Source organism: Danio rerio, chromosome 14 (genome assembly GCF_049306965.1).
Source record: "Danio rerio strain Tuebingen ecotype United States chromosome 14, GRCz12tu, whole genome shotgun sequence".
Taxonomy (NCBI): Eukaryota; Metazoa; Chordata; class Actinopteri; order Cypriniformes; family Danionidae; genus Danio; species Danio rerio.
The window spans coordinates 12,446,331-12,459,608 of NC_133189.1; the positions used below are offsets into that span (position 1 = coordinate 12,446,331).

The window sequence follows — 13,278 nt, forward strand, 5'->3', positions numbered from 1 at the left end:
CCAATTCCAAGGTAGTGAATATTCTTCCTGGGGTCCATCAAATAACATTTACATTAAATGAGAACAATCAAAACCAGACCAAAACCAAAAGAAACATTTTCTTTAAACTAAAAATAATTAAACCAATACCAAAAGAAAATAAACATGCAAATTTACAGTAAACCACAACAATAGACACCTATGCCACAATCAATTAAAAAGACAAATTTATATTAAACCATAACAATAGAAACCAATACTAAAAAACATATAACACAAAATTCATTTAAAACATCAAAAGTGTCATTTTACTAAATACTATGATATAAAATTTGTATATAGTGATTATTTTAATTCCCTTATTTGACTCATTTAAAGCTATAATATCTGATGGCAAATTGGTTCATGTTTTCATTGTTCTGTATATAAACGTTTGTTGCTTTACATTACTTTTCGAATCAAGTAGTATCCTTTTGATGCTTTTGACTGTACATTACAAATGGTACTCACAACACTAAAATGTTTTTATAAGGGAAAATGTAAAAGAAACATACATTTTCTCTAATAAAAAATGTTTCAGGGCCTGACCCTTAAGCTTGTCTTCCTCCAAAAGTCATACAAAAGCAAGCATAAAATCATACAATTACATGATAGAGCGCATCCTTGATCTTGAGCTTCTCCATCAAATGATGTTACTTGCTTTGAGTCATAGCCTTAAAAGGTGTATTGCACACTTTTTATGATATATTTGTAGTCTTTATATGTGAAATTTATTCATAATTTCATGTTTTTAATCAATTGATGTAAATGATAACAACTTAAAAATATCTTTTTCTGAAGTTTTCTTCTGAAATACCAGTTTTTAGCATAACAAATCTATTAAAGCCTTATGTTGAATTGGGCTGAGGACAAGGACAATGACAGGGTTTGTATATTTGTGTTTTTAAGTGTTTTAAATAAAGAACCAAAATCTGAGAACCAAATAAATTACATTTTCCATTACAGAGCAACTCACAGAAATCAACCATCAGTTAATTTTAGAAATTTTTGGGATGAAATACTTTTTATTCACTGTATTTATGTTTCATTTCAGGGACAGATAATGTACGTTTCGGGTAGAATGTCCCATGAATCAAAGTAAAGATACAATTACTCTATCATTAACTATTAAGAAACCTAAAATTATATGCATTTATGCATTAGTTTATGCATTCTTATATCATTAACTCTTCTATTAAAATTTAATGTAAGTCAAGGATCTTTATTCTGGACTAACTCTAGTTTTTCAAAGTCCTTGCTTGATACATTTGACCACACCTTTGGACAAATGTCTAAATGAGTATGTACTAATGCTTGCACAAGTTGCAAGATACAGCACAGTGGTAAAAGAAAATCTTGCTTATTTTTAATAACTGCTTTAATAACCTGTTCCCTTATTGCCATATTTTCTAGATGTTTTGACCACATCAGCCCACTGTCTAACCTATCTCCAAGTTGGAACATCTATATGTTAAATATGTCTACAGCCAGATATTTTTATGGTTTAAAGCTTAAGTTAGAATTTTTTTAAAATCCAAATCCAGTAATTTTATTTTTGTCAAATTTTGAACCACATTATTATTTTGTGCCCGTTTTATCAGTAATTGTAACTCCATATTTAAATCAGCTGATAATATTTGTAAACGTTGTATTATCTGCGTACATACTGACTCTGCCCTTGCACACTTCAAAAGCAAAGGAAGATAATTGGTAAAAATATAAAATAACAATGGTCCTAAACAATATCCTTGAGCCACACCACATTGCAGCTCTCTCATTTCTGAAAAAACTCACATTATAAAGCCTACATTTCATTCTATTTGAAATTGTGGCTGGAAGGGCCGCTGTGTAAAAACTTGCTGGATAAGTTGGCGGTTCATTCCGCTGTGGCGACTGTGGCGATTAATAAAGGGACTAAGCCGACAAGAAAATGAAAGAAAATGACTTTTACTTGATGGAAAATTATCACGGCAGTGTATGTACTTTTTACAAAGTCATTAAAATGATTGAAAGTGTTGTTTGATTTAGTTTTCTGATTTGAGTTTGACCTAATTTTCCAACCTTTTTTATAATGTTCCAATTTTTTTCCATCATATTTTACTGGGCCAGTGACCCTTAAAAGGATATCTTATAAAAAGGTACAGTACCTTACAGCAACATTGCCCAACTCTGTTTCTGGAGGCACATCAGCAGTTTATATTTTGGCTGACTCCTTTATCTGACCCATTAATTTCTGGTTTTGGAGTTTATTCTAATGTTGATTTTGAGTGTGTTGAAATTGTGTAGTGTTGGTGTGCCTCCAGGAACAGGGTTGGGAAACAGCCTTGGAGTACCAGTATTTACAATCAGGTACTATTATGAACCTTTTAGCAGTAAATAAGGTACAAATATATTATTTTAAGTGATATGTTTTAAATATGTTATTTGTAGTTTCTTTGCATTCTTTCTTGTCACAGTGGCATGCTGTTGGACCCCCCTTCAAAAGTTAAAATATTGTGCACTATTTTTTAAAGGGTGCAAAGTGCATTATTATTAAAAGAGCAGAATGAGAAAATTCATAAGTGTACAATTTGGCAAAGATAAACTTCAAATCTAAAAACATTTTGGACTACTGATTCAATTTAACTGAATAAAACTGACACACACACACACACACACACACACACACACACACACACACACACACACACACACACACACACACACACACAAACACACACTCACAATGAAACAGTTTCACATGTAACTGTTATGATCACCAGCAGCATTGCAGGCTGCAGGAGAACACTCCCTGTCATTCTACAAATCCCATCATGCCTTTCAGTCACACACCAGTTTCAGTTCACCTCATTACATACACCATCGATGCTAAGTCTTGTTTCCCTGTAGTGAGCATTACAAAGCGCTTTCATGTCTATTGTTTTGTATTGTCATGTCCATGTTTTGACTCTTGCATGTTTTACTGTTTGTGCTTGTTTTGCTGCCTGCCTTGACAATTCACCTGTTATACTGACTACTCTTTGGATTATCTACATGCTACCATTCGTCCCTGTTTGAACCCAGCTTGTTAACATTTGGTAAATTAGGCTGCAATTGGATCCGCACTTCCTTGTCAGTGTCCCCTTCACATTACAACAGGACATAGTACTTGTTATTTTTTCAATTCAAATCTTTCACTTCGTGGAAACATCATGGCTTCTCCAAGTTTATAAACTTTATTTATTTAAATATAGCTGCATTTTGATCCGATTTTTGTCACCACATCCATTTAATCTATTATTTTGCTGGTTATACATTACTAAGTGCATAGACGTTGTATAGTACTATGAATGATTAATAAAATATTAAAGAAATATTATATCTTCTACAATATATTTACCACGTAAAGACTTTAAGCTTTAGAATTTTAGAATATTATACATTTTCTGAGAAGAGATGTAATACATCCTCACAACCCGATGTTATATTGGGATCATTAATGTGAGAGAACCTCACTCAGTCACTATACTTTGGCTCAGTACCTGATTTATCAGGGGTCACCACAGTGGAATGATCTGCCAATTACTCTGGCATATGTTTTATGCAGCGGATGGCCTTAGAGCAACAACCAAGCACTGGGAAACACCCATACACTCTTTTTGGACTGTGGAAAAGGAAACACCTGATGGAAAGCCACATAGGAGAACATTCAAACTCCAAACAGAAATGCCTCCTGGCCCAGCCGGGACTTAATTGAGCGATCTTCTTACTTTGAGGCAACAGTGCTCACAGCAACCACTGAGTCACAGTGAACCTGTCAATCATAAAAAGGTATTTATCCAGCACAAAACAAATACACTGACAAGGTGAACAGATACAGTACTCAAACCTCAGCTCTGGCTTTATTTACTTGCTTTTTTTTTTTGCATCTCACATGTGTGTGTGTCAATGTGTCACTATGTGCAGAAGGAAGCTGAAACCCCTGCAAGCCAGCATGCTCGACCTGCCAGATAATTGCACACTAGCGGCTTAGGCACTTAATATTCTCAACACACGGGCAGAAAACAGACGGCCAGATAAGGCAGCCAAAAATAACACCCATAACCCTTGGTGCAACATTAAGTCAGGCAGTCCATGAGAGTGAGGCTGTCTGAACCATGTCTGGCAAACATGGTTGAATAACATGACAATATAGATCATATAGATAAAGGTTTTTGTGATGTTAAGAAAATATACTAGAACTATATACATATACTAGAGCTAATTCACCAAATAAAGATTCTGCTCATTTGTGTACACACTCTATTCAAGTTTGAAAATAGATTAATTGATTGATGTATAAATGTATGTAAGTATGTAATAAAATAATATATATATGTTTCTTGAATCTGATTGGCTGATAGCAGTGCGATATTCTGCAATAAAAGCACTGGTCCCGCCCTTAACCCTTCACCCTTGCGTATAACTCCACCCACAACAATCAGAGAACTCTCCACAATTTGACAAATATTCCTGCTTTTAGGCAACATAATGTACTTTTGAGGCTTTTTTAGTTGATAATGTAGTTATTTAGATTGCAATTATGCAGTTTATTTACAAGGATAGTGCCTCTTTTAAAATATTTATAATTTCTGAGAGACAGCGCGTCGGCAGCTATTAGCCTGCTATACTATGCTGACCAAAGACTGACTATCCACAAGATGGCGTCAGGACAGAACAATAAGCCCTTAGAAGATTAAAACAGCCTAATTTCTAACTACAGCTTATCAAATTTTTATTAAACTGGTGAGAATACCTGCCAACATTCCAGTTTTTCCTGGGAGTCTCGCGTAATTCAGACCAATCTCCTGCAACCCTTCAGTTTTGTTATTTCTCCTGGAAAACTCATGCAATTTCACATCCCCCCACCCCCCTTCCTTTATTTATTTTTTTTTGGTAAAGTCTGTAACACCCCCCCGGTTAGCCAACTATTTTACAGTATCCGATGGCAGCGGCTGCCCAAAACCCTGCACATAATACAGTTACTAACACCACAGTACATTTACTTTCCTATCATATTTTCTGAGAAAATTGTTGCCAGGTATGCTGGTAAGTGATATTATAAGTCGATCTCTCTCTTTTGTAACTTGTAGTGCTGTATTCATACCGTATATTTACCATACAATTAAAAATGTGCACTGAATAATCGAGGACTTCATTGCCGGACCCCAAGATGCACTCCACTCTTGACCTCTTGAACATCAGGAGTCGACTAGAATATACAAGGAGGAATTTAAAATAAAACTACAGAGTTCTGAGAGACTGGACTGATGGACCTAAATTGAAAATGTTTGGACATATGGACCAGCGGTATGTCTGGCGTGCAAAAGATCAAGCTTATGATGAGAAGAATACCATCCCTATGGTCAAGCATGGAGGTGGGTCAATAATCATGTGGGGCTGTTTTTCTGCAGCAGGAACTAGCAATCTTGACTGTGTACCTGGCATCATGGATACCCAGAAATACCAGGTCATTTTGAAGAATAATGCGATGCCTTCTTTTTACAAATTAAACCTTGGTGATCATTGGATCTTCCAGCAAGACAATGAACCCAAGCACATCTTCAAATCAACAAAAGCTTGGTTGGGGAAAAGATGCTTAGATTGTCCTGGAGTGGTCTTCTCAGTCACCAGATTTGAATCTAATTGAAAATCTTTGGTGGGATTTAAAGCACGGTAGCAGCACAGAAGCCATCAAACATCAGAGTTAGAGGCTTTTGCACGTGAAGAATGAGCAAAGATTCCAATCGAGAGGTGTAAGAAGCTTGTCAGCACAAAAACACTTGTTAGAAGTTATAAAAGCTAAAGGTCGCCCGACAAAGGTACTGAATCTGGGGGTTGAATAATACTGTGTTACAAGACTTACAATTTTCATTTGAACTTCAAAGTTAAGACAACCTCTGTTGTCAAAATAACTCAGATATGTATTAATAAATATTGTTTGTTATTTCACGAGGTTTTTTTTTTCCATTTATTTTCAATATCTTTCATCCACATCCCTATATTGTCTATTAAGGTGAGGGTTTCATATTTCTGATTGCAAGTGTGTGTATTTAAACAATAAAAAATTTAAACCATAGGTCAAGTAGAACCTGAGGTATTACATTTCCAACAACCACCATATTGTGGTTGTGTGTGGGTGATATGGTGGTTGTTGGAAATGTAATACCTTTGGTTCTATTTAACACATTCTGGGGTGGATTTGCTAAAAGGAACTACAGTTAAAATTTTGGCCATTTGAAACTTTTGGCCATAGTTTGCTAACAATCCTTTTGGATTCCAACTGACACTTTGGTATGTGATGTGGGTGCACTAACAAGACTGCAGCCTCTAGCATTTGGCATATGCTGCTGCTTCGCCTTTTGAGACCAGAGGATTGAAGTTTACTCATAGAGATCTCACCAACTAGCCACTTTTATATGAGGTCAGAGACTGACAGCCAGCTGGAAAGTTTTCATGTGAAGTGTTCCCGTTATTATTGTGAAGATATTGACAAAAGCCATATGCCTATAGAAAGAAACAACATTTGGGCTTACTTATGTGCCTACAAGTGGATTTCTAATGATCTTGCATCATTATTTTCTAAGCAAACTGTTGAAGTGGAATGGAATAACACATTAAACATGGCAAATACTGAACTGAACCGAATCAGCGTTGACATGAAATGATTTATCTATGAAGGTAAATCAGTAGCAAACTTTGTAAATGAAAATGTGAGAACTTGTGATAATATTAAGGATTGTATGTGTAGCTTGAAATTTACACTCACAGCTCACAGAATCTCTCGATTTGCATGCATAGACGGTAATCAAAACACTTTGAATGTGAAGTTCCAGATCAATAGTTATGTATTTGTAAAATATCATTCACAAATACAAAATGACAAAGAAATAATACATTTACTTCAATTTACTTCATATAGCCAAAATAGAGTATTTTGAGTTTCTTTTTGCAGTGACTAAAAGAAAGGGCTTGTATCGCCCACAGTACAGTAGACCAAGGGGGGTTAACTGTTAAATGTGAATTCCATGAACTGAGAGCAACGTATAAAAATATGTTTTCCAGATAAACATGATGAGTATATAAATAAACCAAAATCACCTCAACAGCCACTTCAAGTGGTCATGCAAATGTTTTCGGTTAAGAATTTGTGTGTAGCCAAGCACTGAAGTGGATTGGTACAGACCGCGAACAGCTGACAGTCAGCTGATGCAAGCTTGACAGACTTGTCTTGCCTGATCTAACACAATGCTGGATTTTTGAGAAATGTCGTTAGGGTGCTCTTGGGCAGAATATGCTGTTCATGATTTAACATTTAACTGGACTATACGGTAAAGATTAGTTCTAAATATAAGTTAAGCATTTTAACATTACAAGCCTTAAACTAAATCAGTATTCCTACTGTTGTCTACTGTCCAATGAGTAAGTGCCACATACCAAATGTTTACTTTAAACAGGAGGATAATCTCATTTTTGACACAAACCCTCATGAAAATTTGAGAATTTTCTATTCTCTTACTCTAACCATATCACAACAACATGTTTATATTTTCACTTAATTCTGTGTGTTTTATAAGCAGTTTCCTCACAGAGTGCAACAAAAGCAGCAAGATCAAAATTTACTTGGATTTGATCCCCACAGTGTAGGAAATACAACATACAGTACATTGTCAGGCATTTTCTGTAGCATCCAGGATCAACTGAGGATTGGATGTCTGGCTCATGGGTATTGAGGATAGAAGAAAGCAATGTTCAATTACTCCCCTCATCTCTGCAACAGTTTTGACTTCATTTACAATCAGTTTTTAGCAAGGCATACTTGGCAGCACACTCATTTATGCAGAACAGATTTGTCATGAGTCAGTTATTTTCAGTCCACATGCTATATATTGTTTCCTGTCAATAGGAAAAAGACATATGCGCAGCCAGATTTAAGCTTCATTGGGCTGTATACTATATATGACATTGACCCACTCACATAGCTCCATCAGTGTGTAAACACTGCTTTCTCATTGTTAGTCAAAGCATGGAATGCTGCCAATCAAAACAAGATACGCTAACAAGAGAAACTTCAATGTATTATGAAAGCTGAGAGAGGGCCACCTGGCACTCCTCTGATGGGTGACAGAGAAATGACACATCTCGGCAGCCAGCTTCAAAATCATTCTCAACCCACAGAAAGTTATAGGCAGCCTCTGAGGGCCCAGAGCATTAGTGTGGCTCCCTGCTGAAAGCATTTGCTGAAGAAAATTATCTGCTCACATCTGCCAGTGCTGCTGGATCTTTGCAAATTACCATCACTCATATGCATTGCATACATCTTAATCCACCCTCAGCCCTGTGTAGTGTCTCATTCTTCATCTCTCCCTGCTGCCCACATCCAATCTCTCTTTTGTTGTTTTTCTAGACTAAATCCCCATTCTCTCAATCTATTTTGTCAAATGCACAATCTGAGCTAATATGTTTCTGGAAGCATTTGTCATCTAGAAAGTCATAGCAAAAAAAAAAAAAAAAAAAAAACAGGCAAAAACTTAATTGATTAGTTTCAATTTTGCTATATTTTTAGAGCCATTGACTGGTCTTTTAGAACAGAGCACAAATAATAAATAGTTTACCAAGCTACATATTCTTGGGCTAATGGTGGTGATTGGTACAGGATGTTGATTTTAGCAGTGGATATTATTGTGAATACATGTCTGTTCAGCAGAACTGCTGAAATCTGACAAAATTGAAGTTGTTGATGTAAGATTCTGCCTAAAGCAAAAAAAAAAAAAAAAACTTGCGTCTGGATGGCTTTATTATAATGGTTTTATTATCTTATTTCAGTCTTATATTATGATAAAATGTTGACCAGATAGTTTAAGGAACCCTTAATGAACTGATGACTTTCTTAGCAGAGCTTCATTGTAGAATTGAAAATCCAATGCTCACTAATGTCTCAGTCAACATGAGACTGCATTCATGACCCATTTTACTTTATTTTTTCCCGCTTACTAGTTTTGCTTTTATTTTAAGATCTATGAGCAAAATCATAAAATAAAAAACTATGTTCTTTTACATTTATTTTGCACAGTTTTTACAAGAACGCATAACCTCAAATATGTCTGTTCTGTTAGTATATATATATATATATATATATATATATATATATATATATATATATATATATATATATATATATATATATATTCTGTCATGGTTTGGTGAATATTCTCATACAAACAATGTATACAGTACATTCATACATACAGATACATCTGAGATAAATGTAGCATACAGCTATGATTCAGTTCTCTCAATTAACTAAAACAGTTGTAACCCTTTTTCCCTTTACCTCTGGACTCCAGATAAAAAGAACCAGATGAAAGGGTAAAAAAAAGTTCTAAATATTACTTTTTATATATCCACTGGTCATCAGACTAACCTGAACACTTTTATATTAGACTGATTTTCGTTATGTAATGCACCCAGTAATTACGCAAATACCAACAAAAGATACAAAATTAGGACCCAAAAACCACAGTGAGTAACTATAAAAGTGTATTCAAATTATATGAAATAGATAAAAACAACAATTTCAATCAGCAATTTAGAAAAATAAAATAAAAGTGTATTTTTTACACCCAATGTTCACATTTTATGCTCAGATGCTGCCCAATGTGTTTCTCCTATTGGTAAACAAAAACATTAATTCTTATCTGTTTTTCCCTATGTGATTAGAAATCAAATGTTCTCTTTCCCTAAAGCTAACTCTTTATCTATCAAATAGCAAATATTCTGCTTTAAACCAAACACACTGAATAAAACAATAGATTATAACACTCATGTAACCTTTATTTCAACAATGCAAATTAAATAAAATTATAACAACAGAGAATTTGAAAGGAAATCTGTTGACCAGTCACTTTAATGACTATGTGGATCCATACACACACACAACTCCCACCCTGTTGCAGGCCTGATGTTCAGCTTGAGATCGTTGTGAGCCAACACAAAGAATAGAAAATTAACTACCATTTGTTAAAGGTTTGTTTTTGCATAAATAATCAATAACTGTATATAAACACAACATTGTCATTTGTTGGGAATTAATTGAACATTGTAACATATGCTTTATTATCTATCATTAGATAAATGTGAACTCTTGAATGGGTTTTTTTCCAATCATTTGGCAGGGAAGCGGGTCTTTTGAGTGTTTGGTATCTGACTGAAATATGTGGTCCCACAGTATGGCTGTTGCCTCTTTCTCTGCATCTCTCTTGCACATCTGTTCTGCTCTCTCTGCTCCACTTCACTTTAGTCTCATCTGGTGCCTCTTACTGACCGCAGGCGCATTCTGGCCATTTGAAACTATTTGTTGGTTTGTTGCTATGGTTACAGCCCACCTATTCTGCCCCATCAAGATTTACCTTTGTTTGTTTCTCCAGTTTACTGTCTGACTTTTACCATTACTGTTGCTAACTTGCAATCTTCATGTTACATCAGTTTAAAGGTTCATGAAACCTTTGACTAGTTTTTTTTTAACAGATCCATCTGTGTTGAGCATTAATGAAGACGTCATCACCTGTTATTATTAATTGTAGAGAAAACTGGATAATTTTTAGCTTTTGTCTGCTAATTTCATCTTCCGGGTTTAAAACTATAATTGGGGCTGGATCAAAACCTGTGATGTAGCACTCAACTACTAGTGGAGTAATGACATGTCTGTGCTTTATCATTATTCAGGATTTCTTATCCTATGAGAAAACCCAGCCTCTTAATTATTCATGACATCACATGCTTTCCATTAAAAGACCTGCCAAGCTGGGAAACACACAGACATTTATGAAGGGTTGTATAGGTGCCATAAAAAAATGTACCATACAATACCTTGCAGTGGAAAAGTGCCAACAGAAGAGTTTGGAGAGATTACATTGCTGTTGTAATTTATCCACACACCCTTGTTAAGGCATTCGTTAATTTTATCTTTTTCTTTTCGGCTTAGAACCCTTTTTTGAGCAAGCGTTGCCATATCGGAATGAACCGCCAACTTATCCAGCATATGTTTAACAAAGCGGATGCCCTTCCAGCTGCAACACATCACTTGGAAACATCCATACACACTTATACATTACGGACCATTTAGCTTGCCCAATTTATCTGTACTACATGTTTCTTGGACCTGTGGGTGAAACCGGAGCACCTGGAGGAAACCCACACGAACACAGAGAGAACATCCAAACTCCACACAGAAATGCCAACTGATCTGCCGAGGCTTGAATCAGCGAACTTCATGCTCTGAGGTGATTGTGCAACCCACTGCGCCACCATGCTGCCCTTGTTAAGGCATCTACTTCTTAATGAAAACGTATGATAGTGGAAGAAGTAGTGAAACTGTTGAAAAGCAGTAGTGGCAGAAGGTCTATACATTTAATATAGCTCTGTTTTGATGACTTTTTTATGTGCTACAGTTAATATTGCTCTTTTTGAGCAGTCTAGTGAAATGTGTTCAAAAAAAGCTGAAAAGAAATTATTATGAAAGAGCTAAATTACTGCAAAATAGCTGCAATATACTTTGTGATCTGTTCATGAATAAAAAAACATTTCCAAACATGCCCTCTGGTTATTCCCCGAATCACTCAATGAATACAAATGATTAATTAAAAAATGGTAATAATAACCCATTTTCTGTTTTCTTGTTTACAGAGTGGGTGTGCAGCAGGCAACTCACTTAGATTGTGAAGGATTGGGTCTGTGCAGGCGTGAGATAGAAACAAAATGAATAGGCATTGACAGGCACATGTATGATGTCAAATTTGCTCAATTTTGACAAAGAGAGACAAACTTTAAAACTTGAAAGATATGGCACAGGGGCGAGGCAGTGGCGCAGTAGGTAGTCCTGTCGCCTCACAGCAAGAAGGTCGCTGGTTCGGACCTCGGCTCAGTTGGCGTTTGTGTGTGGAGTTTGTATGTTCTCCCTGCCTTCGAGTGGGTTTCCTCCGGTTGCTCCGGTTTCCCCCACAGTCCAAAGACATGCGGTACAGGTGAATTTGGTAGGCTAAATTATCTGTAGTATATGAGTTTGTGTGTGAACCCAGAGATGGGTTGCGGCTGGAAGGGCATCTGCTGCGAAAAAACTTGCTGGGTAAGTTAGCAGTTCATTCCGCTGTGGTGACCCCGGATTAATAAAGGGACTAAGCCGACAAGAAAATGAATGAGATATGGCACACTGCTGCATTTCTCATACAGTATCTGCTATGCAAAGCGAACCTTTGAGTAATCACATATGTGGCATGCTCTGTGCTCATCCGGTGAGTGAACGGCTTTAGAATGACTACAAAATGTGAACAGGGTGCTATTAACATGATTCATGGATACTGACGACAGCAGAATCATACAGTGTGTCTCACGTGGCTCGTGCTCTGCAAACGTAATGAAGCATTGTGCACTACTGTGTTTTAAAGATAGCTCTTGTGGCTCTAAACTAAAAGCAATCCCAATATAATTTCATTGTATTTTATATATAAAAACATTTTTGCTTTGAAGACATTTATTAATCAAAAGGTCTCAAAAGGAATAAGAACTGTTCTTTAAAATTGCTCTTTATAATCTGGCATTTCAATGTTACCTTACCTTGAAAACCTGTTCATGCTGTATATCTTCAATCAGATAAATCATTTTAAAGATGGCAGCACTTTCAAACAGACACTTGAACAAGCGCTAATAAGGCAGACTGATTTTATGTTTTTATTTAAGATACTGGTTGTTAAAACACGTAAAAAAACTACCGCTTAGGGCAGTGGTCACCAAATTTGTTCCTGGAGGGCCGGTGTCCTGCAAATTTTAGCTCCAACCCTAATCAAACACACCTGAACAAGCTAATCAAGGTCTTACTAGGTATACTTGAAACATCCAGGCAGGTGTGTTGAGGCAAGTTGGAGCTAAACCCTGCAGGGACACCGGCCCTCCAGGACCGAGATTGGTGACTCCTGTCTTAGGGTTTGTGTTAGTTTTCAAAAGATTTTTTAAAAGCTGCTCATTTTTTTGTTCATTATTAGACAGGCCAATGAAACTATTAAATTCCTTTAATATGTAAATTATTTTTGAATATTTTCAACTAGGGTTGGGTCAATTGACGATGCCATCCTTCATCGCCAATGGCTGATAAACATCACAATGTTGAGCCAGCATCGCGATTCGCCGCTCCACCCCCGTCGCAGCAGCAGCCTGCTCACGAAAAATACACTCTACGGCCTGTTTACA

At 36.1% G+C, this 13,278-nt stretch overlaps 1 protein-coding gene across 22 annotated transcripts in view; it reads left to right on the forward strand.

Moving 5' to 3' along the window:
- The window catches only part of frmpd3 (FERM and PDZ domain containing 3), a 194,469-nt gene that overhangs the window by 117,438 nt on the left and 63,753 nt on the right, over positions 1 to 13,278 (forward strand). For 4 of the 22 annotated variants that reach the window (XM_073922565.1, XM_073922556.1, XM_073922562.1 and 1 more), the window contains exon 3: positions 3,605 to 3,828. The exons of the other annotated variants lie outside the window; for them this stretch is intronic. The gene's annotated coding sequence lies outside the window, so the exon portion shown is untranslated. The remainder of the gene's footprint in view (positions 1 to 3,604; positions 3,829 to 13,278) is intronic. 22 annotated transcript variants of the gene reach the window in all.